The sequence below is a fragment of the Meles meles genome, chromosome 6, assembly GCF_922984935.1.
Source record: "Meles meles chromosome 6, mMelMel3.1 paternal haplotype, whole genome shotgun sequence".
NCBI lineage: Eukaryota > Metazoa > Chordata > Mammalia > Carnivora > Mustelidae > Meles > Meles meles.
The window spans coordinates 91,561,735-91,580,117 of record NC_060071.1 but is presented as its reverse complement, the minus strand read 5'-3'; the positions used below and the strand labels follow the sequence as shown (position 1 = coordinate 91,580,117).

The following is an 18,383-nucleotide window of genomic DNA, read 5'->3' as shown; positions in this document are numbered from 1 at the left end:
CCGTTGGCCCATTTCCATCCCTTTCTCCCATTTCTTCCCTTGTCATTGATGGAATACATTACTCATTATCCTCTCCTAGATAAGTCTTGCTCATTTCCATCTTCTGTAAATTTACATGTACCAGTCTCCTAATCTAAAAAACTTTCTCCTACCATTCTTTAGGGCTTCATTTGGCTTTCCACATAAATACCAGGTTAATCCTTCATTTGCCTGAAGTGTGTGACATCTGTGAGGCTTTAACTTCTACAGAGCTCTCTCCTTGTATTTTGCTCTATTAGGAAGTATTGCATCTGTATTGTTTCAGTATATACAGTAAAGTCTTAAATTCTTTCTTTTTTAAAAAGATTTATTTATTTATCTTAGAGAGCATGCACACACATGTGGGGAGAGGGGTAGAGGTAGAGAGAGTCTTTTTTTAAATTTTTTTTTTTTTTGCTTGATGAATAAGTTTATTATTGTCTTTATCTGAAAAATCTTCATAGAAAATTGTGGTTTGGTTTATTAGCTCTCAGCAGCCCGCTCCTGAGCTCAAAGGAAGCTTGCCTTCTTCTGAGCTACCCGATCTTTCTTTTGGGCAAGAGACATTTTGGGACAATTCCACTTCTTCTTTTTAACTTCTTTCTTAGGCTTCTTCTCATAGACTGGGTTCTCTCATATAGCAGCATGAGCTTTCTTATACATCTCCTCCATCATGTCTGGAGTTACATTGTTCTTTATGTATTGAGAGAATTGTTTCTTGTATGCATCTTCATCTTCTTCCATTAGGTAACGCATATAATCTGCAACATTCTGACCCATGATGTGCTTTCGATGTACTTCTGCATTGAATTCCTTGCTTTCTGAATCATAGCCAGGGAATCGTTTGGTACTGTGAGGGATAGACAAGCCTCCATCCACTGCTCCCTTGAGGGCCCCAAAAACTTTATTTCCAGTAGTAGTTCTGGCAAGCCCTGCATCCAAATAGCAGGTGAAGGCATCAGGTTGACCATCAATGCTTTCCACATTGTATTCATCTCCAGTCACTTCCACTTGGCCTTCATAGATCTTGTCCATGCCAAACCTATTAAGGAGCCTGCGGGCCAGCAGCAGGCTGGTACAATATGCTGCAGCATAATTTGTCAGGCCAACTTTCACACCATACTTTGGGAGTTCATGAGCATAAGCTGCACAAACTATCATATCTCCTTCTATGCGGGCATAAGCAATCTGACAGATGATATCTCTGTTGGTTACACGAACTATCATCCTGTATTTAGGTGTGTTGTACTTATTTTTATCTTGAATTACCAAGCATTTCCTGGCATAATAATCAGTTTTACCCTCTCGACGTCTTCTAAATTTCACTTGGAATCTCTTGAAGTAAGCCTTATTCTTGACAACCTTAACAAACCCCATCCTGCGGATCAGAGACCAGCGTCCACGGCTCGCCACAGACCAGCAGGCCCAGCAACACTCGGCAGGGGGAAAGGTTTTTTTTTTTAATTTAATTTTATTTTTTTTCAGGTTCCAAAATTCATTGTTTATGTACCACACCCAATGCTCCATGCAATACATGCCCTCCTTAATACCCACCACCAGGCTCACCCAACCTTCATCCCCCTCCCCTCCAAACCCTCAGTTTGTTTCTGAGTCCACAGTCTCCCATGGTTCATCTCCCTTTCCAATTTCCCCCAATTCAATTCTCCTCTCCTTCACCCAATGTCCTCTGTGTTATTCCTTGTGCTCCACAAGTAAGTGAAACCATATGATAATTGACACTCTCTGCTTGACTTATTTCACTCAGCATAGTCTCCTCCAGTCCTGTCCATGTTGATAAAAAAGTTGGGTATTCATCCTTTCTGATGGAGGCTAATACTCCATTGTATATTAGACCATATATCTTCTTTATCCATTCATCTGTTGAAAGGTGTCTTGGTTCTTTCCAAAGTTTGTCAACCATGGCCATTGCTGCTGTGACCATTGGGGTACAGATGACCCTTCTTTTCACTACATCTGTGTCTTTGGGGTAAATACCCAGTGGTGCAATTGCAGGGTCATAGGGTAGCTCTATTTTTAATTTCTTAAGAAATCTCCACACTGTTTTCCAAAGTGGCTGCACCAACTTGCATTCCCACCAACAGTGCAAGAGGGTTCCCCTTGGGAGAGTCTTAAGCAGACTCCATGCCAAGCACCCATAGGGCTTGACCTCATGACCCTGAAATCATAACCCAATCCAAAACCAACAATCAGAGCTTAACCAACTGTGCCACCCAGATGCTCCTATAGTGTGTTGAGAATGCATGGAATCCATGTTGCTTTAATTTCTACACTCCTGTCTCCTCTATTTTGTTCCTTTATGTATCCATCACCTCTAGCATAGTACCTGGTATAAGTTTGGTCTTCAATACATATTTGTTGAGTATGTGACAAAAGGATTAATTAATATGCATTGTTGGTTATCACTGATGTATTTTTCCCATCTTTCTCCCTGGATTGTATGTCTTCTACAGCAAAAACCAGGTTTTATATTTGCCACCAAATCATTCGTAACATCTAGCAAGGTGACCTAGAAAAAGCAGTAGACTAAAAGTTAGCAACTCCTGCTTTTCCTAAAATGCATCTCTTTGCCTGTCCTAATTGATTTCTCACTTATTCAGGTAGCTTTGAGGGGTATGGGCAGGAGGATTGATAATAGATATGTAATCTGTGCTCATATTTGGTGTCTCACCTATGGGGGATGTGATTCAGATATCTGGTAAAAACTTCTGGCAAACTCAAACTCAGAATGCTTATAAGAAACACTTTCTGTAATTCTGGACATTTACCTACCCTGCTCTGGTAAATAGATCATTTGCCCAAGAGCAAGACTGGGCTATTCTTTTTTATTTATTTATTTATTTTTATTTTCAGCATAACAGTGTTCATTGTTTTTGCACCACACCCAGTGCTCCATGCAGTACGTGCCCTCCCTATTACCCACCATCTGGTTCCTCAACCTCCCACCCCCCTGCCCCTTCAAAACCCTCTGGTTGTTTTTCAGAGTGCATAGTCTCTCATGGTTCATCTCAAGACTGGGCTATTCTTAAACACTTCTAATAAATGGGTATGTAATAGACATAGAGATCATTTCTATGTAATAAAGAACTTGAGATTAAGAATAATCAGTTCATGCTCCCATAAATTTTAATGAGGAAACTGAATTGACTTCAAGGCAATTTGATTATTTTTAAAAAATCAGGAGTAGACAGCCATGGTTTAATGTAAAGGCCATCAGAATATGAAATGGAGAACGTGGATTCAAGTTCTAATACTTTCCTTAACTAGATGTATGAGTTTGGAAAAGTTGCTTACATTCTCTGAAATGTATTTCCTTATTTTCAAAGTAGATATGACCAGAAAGGCTGTGAGGAGAGAATGAGATAATGCATGAGGAGATCCTTGAAGGTAATGTGCCATGTATTAATAATAAGTTAGAAAAAACACAATTTAAGAGAAGGAAAATGTACAGATAAGTTCAGTAAATCACAGCCATGTTACTTTACTGTTTTCTGTTGCCTGTCAGGCATTGCAGCCCTCTATGAGATGATCCATTTCTGGCTGACTCCTTTCACATTTGCAATTATTGTCATGGTTCTTGTCTCAGACCTCAGAGAACTATTCTGAATTTGCCACTTGGGTTTGTCCAAGCACCCTTCCATTAGTGTTGGATTCCAGTAGTCATGGAAATTACTAGTTTTCCTATTTGGTGTGGCAGCTGGTAAGCAAATAGCACCCTTAATTTTATGTCAATAATGCTTGGTATTTGGGAATTACCAGATTACAAAATTCAGTAGCAACTCTGTATTGTCCTAACAGTAAACCACCAGTGAAAGTCCAGGCAGACACTTACATCACATTAGACACCTCTGTGCCATTTGGTATAAACATAGTTATTGTCTTGATATCTCAGCTGTTGCCAATCATGAAAGAGTAATTAGAATTTATTCCTTAGAGAACAAAAAAATCTCAGTAAATAAACATTTCCTTTAAGTATGTGTAGAAAATAGGTTAGTAGAAAACTATGACAGAGGAGCAAAATGTGTTATTCAAAGTATTAATTATATATATTAACGAGTATATAATATAATTCTATTAGATTTAGAAAGGAGAACGAGTTTAATTTTATTATCAAATGCCCTTGGCCCTATTCATTTAATGGTAGAGGATACATAATCTATCAAAGTAAAAAAAAGTTTAAAGCAATTTAAAATTGCTTTAACAAGGTCAGAAATTAAGTTTTCAGGTATTCTCTTCAGAGTAAGTGCAATGTCATGACTTTAATAACAGCTGAAACTAAATTTAGACTTTTGAGAAACATTTTTTTTCCTGAAGAAACATAGACCTTGAAAATAACTTGGGAGAAATTACTAACCTCTCTGGAAATTAATGAATCTTTAAAATATTCCTAAAGGATTATGGAATGTTTTGTAATTCTGCATTGAAGGTGGGAAACTAAAGAGCTTATCCAAGTTTCTATTTTTAGGGATGGACTGACTAGCTGAGACTCTTGTTATGTTCTTTCCTTTCAGTTTGTCCATCATTGGGCCTTGTCCATTTTTTTTTTCGTTCCTAATACAGAGTGAGCAGATAACAAATATTTATTTTTTGTTTTGGATTCTTATGTCAATCACCAAAATCCCTAGTCATACTCTGGACTATTTAGAGCTAAATGAAAATCTTAGTTTTGAATATGCAATATTGTTCTTTCTTTCTAATTTTCTGATGCCCAACCTATAGGACTGTACATCCCCACATGCAGTCACATGACACACTGACATCAGTCTGAGCCATGTGACTATTTGGGCAGTAGAATCTAAGCAGAGGTGGCATACACCATGTATGTCTGAGCAAAAGCCCTTGAGAACCATGGTGTGCTTCCTCCATTTTCCTCTCCCTCTGCAGTGACAAGGGCATGGCCAGGTAGGAACTGCTTCTTTTAGCCTGGGTTCCAGAACGAGAAGATAGGTAGAGTGGAAATATCATTGTAAGTTATTGAGATTTTGCAGTTATTTGTTAATGCAAATATCCTAGCAAAATTTGGTAATACACAGTCCTCACCATATTGTGATAGATTTGAATAAAGAACTATTTTAGTTCTAACAGATAGAAAGTAGTCAGTTAGAAATTTACACAAAAGCTTGATATTTGCATTTAGTCCATTGTCACTGGATTTTCATCATCTTAGCTATAGTATTGCCCAGGTACTTGAATAAAAGAAACATTTGTCCTTTAGAAAAGAGACAAAGGTTATGCTTCAGTGTAGCACTCAGCTATACAAAAGGAAAGTAAGTTAAGTAGAAACTTGGCATTTATAGATTTAAAATTGACAATATGTAAGTGACTGTTAAGTCTGTGACTTAGGCTGATTTGCACTTTTGCTGAGGTGTCTGTTTAAGAGGTGTTCTTGGTGAATTTGTGAGCCTGGCACCGTGCATGTCACTGAACTTATGGGAAGGCCTAGGGCAATGTCCTTCAAAACATAGTCCCTGGACCAGAAGCATCAGAATAACTTGGAACCTTGATAGAAATCCAGATTCCCAGACTTTACCCCAAACTGATGGAGTCAGAAACTCCTGAGTTGAGGCCTAGCAATCTGTTTTAACCAGCCCTCCAGGTGATTCTGGTGCTTGTCAAAATTTGAGAACCACTGGCTTTGTCATTTTCCTTGAAGGCCTTGGCTGCTCTCTCTTTCGCACAGTGGGACACAATCTAGAATCAGATTTTAAAAAGCATCCTTGTTCTTCCTGATGCTGTGGTTCATTTTCACTGGCTTACATTTTAAGAGATAATATAATAATGCTCTTCAGAATATAACTTTCACGGTGTATAAGTGACATTCAGAAAGAACTTGGAATACAGCAAATGTCAAGGGTCTCATGTACGTCAACTTAAAGTATTAAATTGATGTCCAAATAATCACTATCATAACGAATATCGGCTTTTCTAGAAGAGCAAAAACACAAATGTGGTTCCGCAGTGTCTGTTGACATCCACAACAAGGATCTAGGCCCCTGCAAAGACCACAAAGCATGAAGTTCCAGCCCCTGCTTCTCTCTACCTCACATTTTACCTGCCTGCTCATCCTCTGGTAGTGGTGGCTCTGAGGAGGAAGACAGGATACTAGGAACCCAAAGTTTGGAAAATAGCTTCCCAGGGAAAGATGCCTTAATTAAAACATGAAAGCAGAAATCAGGGTCAAGTTCAGGAAGGTAGCTCCGGTGGGGGTCTAGTCAGGATGAAGAGGGATCTGAATCCTGCCGATCCCCACCAAAAGTCAACAAGAAAGAAAAAGGAAAGAAAAGAAGGCAGAGGAAAGAAAGAAACCAAGAAGGAAAGAGAGAAGGAAATGAGTTGTCAGTCATAGTCTGTTTTAAGGGCTAATTTCCCGTCTTAGTGGCCACAATATGCTCATATCAAATCAGCACCCAAACACCATGACTTGCTCCTGGTCTTAATGAAGCAGACTATTTCCTGTGGTTAGAATGTGAGCACCATGGGAGCAGGAAGCTTGTCAATTTTGCGGCTCTCCTCCAAAGCCCTAATAAATCAGTGAAGCCCAAAGCCAGCTTTACTAGGAAGCTAAGCCTTAGGCCTTTTCCCTGGTAAGGTCATTTTCAATATACATATTTTTTTTTATTATTTTGTGTTATTTTTCTTTAAGAGGGCCCCACAAATTGTATAAGCTTCAGATCTTCTCAAACATGGATCTGCCTCTGGTTAGAGGGTAAGAAGGAGAGGTGAAATATGCTTGGACAAAGGTGGAAGCATGGAAGGAGAAAAGAATAGAAAATATGTTAGAAGACTATCAGCTGTACCTGGTGACTGACTGGATTGGGGAGGGAGGAAAAGGAAATAAAAAGTAAACAATCCTATTTATTTCTTTGATGGTATTATTAAGTCCAAAGATAAATCATCTGTAAGAAGCAGGATATCTGGATATCAACTAATAAATAATAGGCATCTCAATGATACTTTTCTTGACAAAGTGGGGAAATAGGTATACTCTACTGTAATTTGATAGATTACAAACTGGTTAAATCACTGTACCTTATGACACTGATTGAAGGTTTAACATAAATCTAGAAGTTTCTAAGGGTATATCACTTGCCTAGGTCTTCTTTTCAATGTATTTGTCAATGGTTTGTACCAAATTATAAACATATGCTCAATGCATTGATATATGTAATGTGATTTTTGAAAAGACCAGAAGATTGAACTGAAAACTGAAAGGAGGTAGAATTTGATTCTAAATCATTTTAACTGGGCTATATGACCTGGCAGCAATATTGTTGAAACCGAGTTCACTTTGTGTCAAGTATGTGATGTCCACCTACAAAGGCTAATGTCAGCTAGGCCACATTAATAGAAATGGTTTCTAGACTCTGGAATAAAGGAGTGGTAGCCTCATTTGACTCTATGATATTCACTACTGTCTTTAAAGAGGGTGTTGTTGATATGTTCTATCTGATAAATCTTGTTCTATTTAAGCCCCTACGGATAAAATTGGGATGAATATCAACAGCTTTAATTTTTATTACAATAACTTTTTAGTAAGAGAAATGAAAGATAGAATATTGTAGTGAATTATCTGTTGTATGTGTTCAGTCATAGGCTGGAAGAAAACCAACTGGTAGGCAGTTTAGGGGAGATAAGCATTAAAGAGTTGGTTATTTCATGCAATTTAGGGTACCTATTTAAGGTACCTCAGAGATTTCAAGATTCTATCACTCTGTGTCTCCTCGATAACTTCTATTTAAAATCCAGATTGTTGGTCCAACTCCGTCTGGGTTCTTCTTTTGACACCTAATTGAACTGGCAGCAATTCATAGCATTTTATCGGTTAATATCGGTTAACTAATATCTACCTCACATTTTTACCTGCCTGCTCATCCTCTGGTAGTGGTGGCTCTGAGGAGGAAGACTATCGGTTAACTAATATCTGTTTCATTTTATGGATCCAAAAGATAAATTCTTATTGAAGACTCATGTACTACTTATTCTTTTGTTTGAAGAAGAATTCAGTTTGTTTACCTGTGGTAAAGCACCATAAAGTGTAGTTTCTAGCATAATTAAAAGGTTAAATGAGTTACCTTTGCAAAAAAACACAGTGTACAGACACCCTTGGTGAAAGTCCCATTCAGCTTATAAACTATAACCTTATCATTCTGGAGTTTTCAGCTCAAGTTCCTTGAAAAAGACTCTGTAGTCATACCTACCAAAGTTCTCAGTCAAATAACTGTCCAGTTAACATTAATAAATCATAAGATCAACCATCTTCTGCCCACAGTTATTCTAGAAAATATTCTTTTAAGAACTATTTTTCCATTTGATGCATAAGCCAAATTTTCACAGTAAAAACATTTAGGGTCTTGTATCACTTGGACTAGTAGCACTTAGTCAGTTCCCTTAAAAGTCAATAAGTAAAAAGGACATTAAATAACAAAAAAGACAGTATAATTAACTTTAATAAGCAGTTAATGTTAACCAACCATTCTTTTATAAACTAACAAATTTAGGTTTATAAATTTATAAACTAACTAAATTTAGATTTAATTTTCTTATTTCTATGAGATTAATTAATTCTTCAATATAACCACCATAATTAAAAGGGAAGAAATGTTTATCGATTAATTGGTTATTTAAATATCATGACAGCCATAGGAAATGGCAAAAAAAAAAGAAGTCAAGATGAGAAATCAATGATCATGTTCAGAAAATAAAAACATCAAATGGTAAATCTGAGTACAACCATACAACCATTATAAAGACCAATGAGAGATAAAAGATAAAAGTGTTTTGACAACATTAATAGTATACTTTGGGTTTTTCTGTCCTCCAACATCTTTGTAAATTGGGATTTTCCCTATTACTTCACCAAAGTCTTCATAAGAAACTTGGCCTCTAGAATACAAATGACAGCTTACACTTTGCCACTGAAACCGTCATTACACTATCCAGAAATGCTTGTAATCTAAATGAAACCCTCAGATTGTTTTTCAGAGTCCACAGTCTCTCATGGTTCGTCTCCCTCTCCAATTTTCCCCAACTCCCTTCTCCTTTCCATCTCCCCATGTCCTTCATGTTATTTCTTATGTTCCACAAATAAGCAAAACCATATGATAATTGACTCTCTTTGCTTGACTTATTTCACTCAGCATAATCTCCTCCAGTCCTGTCCTTGTTGATACAAAAGTTGGGGATTCATCCTTTCTGATGGAGGCATAATACTCCATAGTATATAGACCACATCTTCCTCATCCATTCATCCATTGAAGGGCATCTTGATTCTTTCCACAGTTTGGCAACTGTGGCCACTCCTGCTATGAACATTCTTTTCACTACACCTACATCTTTGGGGTTAATATCCAGTAGTGTAGTTGCAGGTTCATAGGGTAGCTCTATTTTTAATTTCTTAAGAAATCTCCACACTGTTCCCTAAAGTGGCCATACCAATTTGCATTCCCACCAACAGTGTAAGAGGATTCCCCTTTCTCCACATCTTCTCCAATACACGTTGTTTGCTGTCTTGTTAATTTTGGCCATTCTAACTGGTGTAAGGTGGTATCTCAATGTAGTTTTGATTTGAATCTCCCTGATGGCTAGTAATGATGAACATTTTTTCAAGTGTCTGTTAGCCATTTGCATGTCTTCATTGGAGAAGTGTCTGTTCATGTCTTCTGCCCATTTCTTGACATGATTATCTGTTTTGTGCGTGTTGAGTTTGAGGAGTTCTTTATAGATCCTGGATATCAGCCCTTTGTCTGTTTTGTCATTTGCGAATATCTTCTCCCTGTGGGGGTGGGAGGTTGGGTGAGCCTGGTATTGGGTATTATGGAGGGCACATATTGCATGGAGCACTGGGTGTGGTGCATAAACAATGAATTCTGGTATGCTGAAAAGAAATTTTAAAAATAAATAAAAATTTTAAAAAATAATAAATAAATGCTACTTTTGAAGGAACCAGTAGAGAAAGTGTTGGGGTCCATTATCAAAGGAATGAGACTGACACAATGTGAAAGTTATGCAAAGCTTTATTCTATGCCAAGCATTAGAAGTGAGACTGACCGGCCAGGGCCACCTCTGAAGAGAGTGACCCCTCCCAATCTTACAGGCTACCTTTTATTGGGTAAAACCACAACCCATATCTTGTTATTTTAACCCATCGGGTTTGTGTGTTTCTTGCTGATTGGCCAGTTCCATCTGGTCTGGTGACTTGTTATTTAAGATTGCTTCATACCAGGACCTGTTACAAACAATACTTTTTGGGAAGGCTAAGTTATGTTAGGCCACACGCAGGTGGCCAATTAAATTTACCCTCTAGTAGCTGTTTGAATTAGCTTATTACTCTGGTCAGAATTGGCGCTCAAGTTTGGCACCCAAAAGGTGGGGTTTACATTCGTTGGTGGTTAGGGAGATAATATGTGTGCTTTTTACTGACTGGATGTCTCCACCTGGCCTGACTTGTCCTTGTATTCTGAGCTTTGTTATCAGGAACTGGCCAACCTGGCCTGACTTGTCCTTGTATTCTGGGCTCTGTTATTAGGAACTGGCTGACCATGTTTTGCGGTTTTCTGGACTTGTTTTTAAGTAAGTTCCTCTGGGGGGCAGGGTCAATTTAATTTACTGCACAAACAACAAAATGGCTGCTTAACTGAGATGGAGTCGCTCTGGCTAAGTAGGCCCTTACAAAAGATATATTCGTTTAAAAGTAATAAGGTTGTATTAAAATGACTCCATCTTAAAATTACCCATTATATGTGTCATAGGCTCTACTGAGTAGTGGTCCACTATTAGTCCATTATAATTAACAGGTGAAAACTTTAAAGAAATCATCAATATTTACTTTTATAAAAACAATAGTAGGAAAATATGTTGAATGTTAAAGCCTACTGAAATATTGTGGGGTTTTTTTTTTTTTTTTTAAGATTTTGTTTATTTATTTGACGGAGAGACACAGCAAGAGAGGGACTATAAACGGGGAGTGGGAGAGGGAGAACCAGGCTTCCCTGAGCAGGGAGCCCAGTGGGGGGCTCAATCCCAGAATCCCCGGATCATGACACGAGCCAAAGGCAGACACTTAATGATTGAGCCACTCAGGTGGCCCAGGCCTAGAGAAGCATTTAAAACAAGGACATATTGTGTACTTATCATAGGTTTAAAAATGTATCTTAAGGACATTTGATTATACATCATCATCATCTACTATTATATTTAATTACAGCCTTGGAGCTGAATGTTGATCTCACAACTCACCTTTGTTGCTACAAATCCAAACATGTCTCAGTAATAAAAGGAAAGACTTAGTAAGTAGTTGGATAGACTCCTATTCAGATACAGAGTTTCTGTTCACTATATTACTATTAACAGGGCCCAAGCATAACAGAGAAATAAGAGCTATAGCTTTTAGTTAGTAGTTAGAGAAGGTACCACAAATTAGTTGAAGCACAAACCAGTGTCTCTGCTAAAATGCCACCTTCTTTGAGAAGACTTTCCTGATGACCTATTGAAAATAGACCCTTCTATGGTGTTGATTGTTATTTCTTCCCTTTCATTTGTAATTTTACTTATTTGGGTCCTTTCTCTTTTCTTTTTGATAAGTCTGGCTAGTGATTTATCAGTTATATTAATTTTTTTCAGAGAACTATCTCCTGGCTTCATTGATCTGTTCCTTTGTTTTTTAGTTACTATACCATTTATTTTGGTTCAATCTTTGTAATTTTCTTCCTTCTGCTGCCTTTAGACTTCATTTGTTATTCTTTTTCTAGCTCTTTTAGGTATAAGGTTAAGTTATTTATTTGAGATTTTTAGTTATGAAAGAAACTGAAGCTGACACAAAGATATGGAAAGACATTCCATGCTCACAGATTGGAAGAACAAATATTGTTCAAATGCCCATACTACCCAAAGCAATCTACACATTTAATGCAATCCCTATCAAAATATCAGCATTTTTCACAGCACTACAACAAACAGTTCTAAAATGTGTATGAAACCACAAAAGACCCCTAATAGTTAAAGAAATCTTGAAAAAGAAAAGCAAAGCAGGATGCATCACAATTCCAGACTCCAATATATATTACAAAGCTGTAGTAATCAAAAGAACATGGTACTGGCACAAAAATAGATTGATTAGCAGAATGGAATAGAAAGTCAGAAATGGTCCCACAACTCCAATAATTAGATTAATCCATCAATTAATCTTTGACAAAGCAAGAAAGAATATCCAATGGAAAAAAAGGCAGTCTCTTCAACAAATGGTGTTGGGAAAACTGGACAGCAACATGCAAAAGAATGAAGCTGGACCACTTTCTTACACCACACACAAACATAAATTCAAAATGGATTAAAGACCTAAACGTGAGAATTGAAACCATAAAAACCCTAGAAGAAAGCATAGGCAGTAACCTCTTTGACATTGACCATGACATCTTCTTTCTAGGTATTTCTCCTGAGGCAAGGGAAACAAAAGCAAAAATAAGCTATTGGGATTTCATCAAGATGAAAAGCTTCTCAACAGTGAAGGAAACAATCAACAAAACTAAAAGACAACCTACGGAATGGGAGAAGATATTTGCAAATGACCTATCTGATAAAGGGTTAGTATCCAAAATGTATAAAGAACTTACACAACTCAGCACCCAAAAAATAAATAATGCAATTTAAAAATGGGCAGAAGCATGAACAGACATTTTTCCAAACAAGACATCCAGATGGTTAACAGACACATGAAAAGATGTTCAACATCACTAATCATCAGTGAAATAGAAAATCAAAATTATAATGAGATATCACTTCATACCTGTTGGAATGGATAAAATCAACAACACAAGAAACAACAAATGTTGGTGAGGGTGTGGAGAAATGGGAAGTCTTGTGCGCTGCTGGTGGGTATGTGAACCCAGTGGTTGCAGTGTGGAAGACAGTATGAAGGTTCCTCAAAAAGTTAAAAATAGAACTACCCTATGACCCAGCAATTGCACTACTAGGTGTTTATCCAAAGAATACAGAAATACTAATTCAAAGGGATACATGCATCCTGATGCATAGCAGCATTATCTGCAATAGTCAAATTATGGAAACAGCCCAGGTTACAATCAACTGATGAATGAATAAAGAGCAGGTGGTATATAAATACAATGGAATATTACTCAGCCATGAAACAGAATGAAATCTTGCCATTTGCAATGACGTGGATGGAGCTAGAGAATATTTGGCTAAGTGAAATAAGTCAGTCAGAGAAAGACAAATATCATATGATTTCACTCATATGCAGAATTGAAGAAACAAAACAATTGAGCAAAGGGGAGAAAATGGAGAGAGAGAGGCATACCAAGAAACAGACTCTTAACTATAGTCTCTAGAGAATAAACTGATAGCTACTAGAGGGGAGGTGGGTGAGGGGATGGGTTAAATATGCGATGACGGGGAGTAAGGAGTGTTCATGTTGTGAAGAGCACTGGGTGTTGTATGGAATTGCTGAATCACTATATTGTACACTCGAAACTAATATTACACTGTATGTTAACTAATCGGAATTTAAATAAAAACTTAAAAAAAAGTAAATAGCCCCTTCAAAGTCACTGTCTAATTTCTTCTTTCTTTCATAACATTCATCATTACCAGATACTGTTTACCATACTAATTTATTTGCCTATAGTCTCTCTTTCCTTCTAGATTGTAAGCCCCAGGAGTACTGGGATATTCTTTAATTTGTTCATGGTCCTCAAAGCTAAGTGCCTAAAAACTTGGTGACTTTCAATAACATTTGTTAAACGAATGAAAGCCAGGGGAGGTAGAATATCTCTCATTGAATGAAAAGGGAAATCCTTCAGCGAAATCCCTCTGTCTCTTTGACATTTGGGATACCGAACACCGTGTACTCAGATATCGCTAAAAGCATGTGAAAAACAATACAAATTTCCTTGAACCCAATTTTCTCAGTGTGATAGTAGGAGAGATAAAGAGTCCAAAAAACCTATGAAACTTCCTTATGAAAAACAATGATGGGTTCCCCCTGCTATCTGAAAGTAGAGCGTTCCTCTGAATGGCATAAAGCAAAGAAGCAATTACCATTAATTGAGATGGAAAGTGTTTTGAACATTCCCAGACCCCCAAAATAGTCTCTCGTAGGTTTCTTGGATACTTTAGGACACCTCTTGCTAACAGAGGCACAAAATACATCAGGATATAGCCCAGAGATGCTCACAGACACAGTTCAAAGCTGTGGTGGCTTGATGCCCACTTGCTGAATGTGGTTCCCAGGGAAGAAGCTGGTAGCACCACACTTGCTGCTCAGAGCCCATGCTGCCTCTATAAGGGCTCCCTGCCAAACAAATGCTGAACACTATTTTCAATTTTCTCCTTTCTTTTTTTTCTAAAAGCAAAAATCCTCTTCAGATTTCTTTCAGTTAGTGAAAACAGGCACTAATATAGGGCTTTCCATAAAGGCAAAGTGGTGTGACTTGAACTTTGAAAAAATGGGAGAACCATGTATAGTCCATATTCCATATATAAAAGTGAGTTTGGATTTTTTGGAGTCTCTCTCTTCTATTGAATTGTTTGTAGGAACAATTTCACCAACGTTGAAAGAACTGGATACACACAATCAGACATATAAGTAGAATATTCTAAGCAATTAGAAATGCAGCTATAGTCAACTGATCTCAAGAGTGAATTAAAAAACAAATTCAGAAATATTCTGGGGCTAATTAGCTCCAGAGAAGTCGAGCTGAGTGTACAAAGAAAACATTTATAATACATGAGATACTTTTAATATGTTCATGAAATTTTCAGCATTTATGATTGTGTTGGGGTTATTTATTTTGGCAAAGGAAAGGCTTTGAGTATGGGAGTGTTAAAATCAGTGAGCCACAGGAAACGGTTTACCCCATTACTTAGGGTTTTCAGTGAGTTTACACAGTGCTTGGGGGACTAGCAAACTTCTGAGATTTCTCTCATGGGGTCCAGAACTGCTGGAAGAACCCACTGAGGAGAAGCACTGTTGATTCTTACATCCTGTGTGGGAGGAAACAAAACAAAACAAAAGACATTTATTAAAAGCAGATATTGCACCAAACCCTGGAAGATTATCTGATGACAACTGTGGCAAAATCAGAGTTATCTTTACACCTAAGAAGCAGGAATGTTTTAGGTAGCAACCAATTTGAATTCAGAAGTGGCAGTCTCTGTACTTTCTTTCTGTGAAAGGTAATGGGACTGTTTTTGTTCTTTCTCATTAGGCATTTGTAAATTACCATTCACTAGGGGAAACTTGGTAAGAATCCTATCCTCTTAATTTTGATTTGTAAAGACAAATCACGAGAAATATGTCATTAAAAAAACAACTTTACACAAACAATGAATCATGGAACACTGCATCAAAAAGTAATGATGTAGTGTATGGTGACTAACATAACATAATAAAAATAAGTAAATTAAAATAAAAAAAAAACTACTATGATGAACTCCTTTTGAGGTATAGATGATGGCAGTTGCCTGACAAACGGAAGGTTTTCCATAAGCAGTCAAAGACCCTTACTGGCAAGATTAGTAGACTCTGACACTGTGATCCATTTTGAAATTTAATGAAAATGGCAAGTTAGTGTAGATTTTGATCCAGTCAGCATTGCCTTGTTTGGTTCTGTTTACTTATGCCTTTTGGTTTTAAAGCACTGGTATCTTCATCTTTTCTCAGTTCCATTTAATTTATTCAGCAGTGTGCCCTTTTATGTGCAAGAAATTCTCATTTCCCCTCTGTATCTTATTTGCTTTGCTCTCTTATTCACTGTCAACAAACAGCCTCGTTTATAAAGCAGGAACCCAAATCAACATTTGACATGCAAGAGGCAGTTTCTGAGGTCAGATGTCCAACAGTTCTAACATTTTTTTTCCTTAATAACAGTCCTTATTTATAAAAATAAGCTCCTATGTAATGTCTAATGGGAAAAAGAAAACCGTAGTATGATAGAGCAATATGAGGATAAGGCATTATTATAAAAAAGACATCATTCTTAAAGTTTTCATTAGAATGCACTAATGCCAAAAAAAAAAAAAAAAAAAAAAAAAAGAAGAAGAAGAAGAAGAAAGAAAAAAGAAAGCACTAATGCCTGCCCATTGGCAAATCCAAACCCAAAGCCTGGGTTTAAAGAACATGGTAACAAAACTCTTGCTTTGATTTTCTCCTTGCTTAATTTCTCAGCACATTCCTACTGGATTTCAGCATATTTTGTTTTCATTTGGGGAGAGTTATTTTAGTCCAGTCTTTTATTTAAATTCATACCTCATTCTTTTCCTCTCTTTTAATTTTCCTGATTGAAATTTGATATATTCAAAGCAGGAAATGAATAAGAATAGCCTTCCAGGTTATTTCCTGAAGATAAAATTGAGTTTCAAGTCCAAGAAAAATAAAACTGAGTTTCAATCTCCAATTACAGATTTTGAACAATAGAACAATTTGAGATTTTTTTTTTTTTTTAAATCAAACCATTTTACAACGCCAGGCTGTTCTTTCAAGATTTGGTATCTGGCAACTCACTAATGTTCTACACTCTTCAGATTACTAAATGACTTTTGCATTTTATCAACTGGAGGTTGATAAAAGTTTTGAACATTGTAATTTTTCTATAACACTAACACTTTGGCTTACCTGAACAGCACTCCTTGTTTTGCCATGGATTTAAAATCTCACCTTTCTTCATGCTACTACTAAGCCTCGGTCCACCAGGACACTGCTGGCTTTGTTCCCTTCCCCCCTACCCTCAACTCAACCCCATTCCCTACTCCCTGCTCTCAGTTCCTCAGCAACCTCCTTCACATGCTCACAAAGCAGGGATTTGATAGGGAGTCCTTTGATCTTGGTTGAAGACCATAACTTCATCTTGCTGTTGACTACAATATTTAGCCTGCTCACACAGTGATGTTGGGCTTCCTAATACCCTGCAGACTCCACAGGATGAGAGAGGAGGCAGAGGCAAGGAATACTGAGAACACGTCTCCTCAGCTGCTCTATGAAAAGTGTAATTCTTAAGGAAGAAATATTTCCTCTTCAAGCCTGGTGGAAAGCATTTTAATAAATGAAGTGGTAGAAAGGGCTATGGGGCAAAATTAAAGGCTCAGAAGAATGAAGGAATGGCAGAATGCCAATTACTATACTGTGTAACAAATGATCCCAAACTTAGTGGCTTAAAAGGGTTTTATCGTGTAACAGGAATGCTTATCTCTTCTCTACCACTGCTGGGGCCTCAGCGGGAAAGATTCGGTGACTAGGGTGACGCAGTGGGTGGGACTGGAATCTTCTGAATATTTCTACAAAGGATTTCCTTTAATAGAAGATACTCACAAATTTAGCAGCTCTAAGCTTCATATTTGGGGTTCCTACCTCTATATCCTTCCTTAAGATATTTCTTACTGCCATTAAAAAAAATAAATTAAGCAATAAAACCTGACTTATGAATGTACTTTGGTGGCTATTTGCAGTAGAAGTCCCAGAGTAGAACCCAAACAATGGACTCAAAGTTTTCTAGTATTTTCCAGGGCAGAGTGGTTCCTGATTTCTCTCCCAAACCAGTTCTCTTGCTCCTGGTTTTGAAGAAGGAACTCTTTACCTAACATTTATCATAAAAGCCTCGTAAAATGCTTGACCATCTTTCCTTTTCAAAAAATGTCTTTCTCCTTTTTAGTTCTTTGTTTCTCATCTGTAGAAGACTGCCATAGAGCCGGTATGCACTACAGAAATTGTGAAGGGAGGCACAGCCTCATTTGGGAGTTTTATGGTCTTCGAGTCCTCTAACAAAGAGTGTAATCTGTCATGTGGGATGTACTTCGAAAGGCTGTCATCTGAGGCATGGAAAAATTCCTTGGAATAAAAATTAGAGGAATTTGGAAATTAGAGGACTTTGGAGACTCTTGTATAATCGTCCCTTTAAAAAGCTGCTTCTATATCAATTCTTATCTGTAGGTCTTATGGAGCACAGCATAATTATTTCAAGACAGGCCATGCTGCCATTTGTGCAAGGAAAATAAAAGCATAAAAGGTCCTGCCCAGAAAAATCTCCAATTCCAAGACTGAAAGCTAATCTCATTTATCCCATTGTTATACATTGTTTTGATATAAAGAATCTAAAGGAACAACCCAGATACTGCTTAACTTAATACTAGTATAAGTTTGGGCCTTGTATCATAAATAAATATATATTCTAAAGATTTGGAAAGAAGCTTATTTTCACATTAATATGCTAGTCCAAGACAATATCCCAAAATGATTTTTTAAGGAACAATTCTCTCTTAAGAGTTTTGGTAATACGATTCACACCAGCACATACTTAGATTGACAAGGTAGCACACTCCTACCTTTGCAGTGAAAAAGT

At 37.2% G+C, this 18,383-nt stretch overlaps 1 pseudogene; it reads right to left on the bottom strand.

The window, feature by feature from the left end:
* Nucleotides 1-456: 456 nt before the first annotated feature.
* Nucleotides 457-1,452, bottom strand: LOC123944133 (annotated as a pseudogene).
* Nucleotides 1,453-18,383: the final 16,931 nt, after the last annotated feature.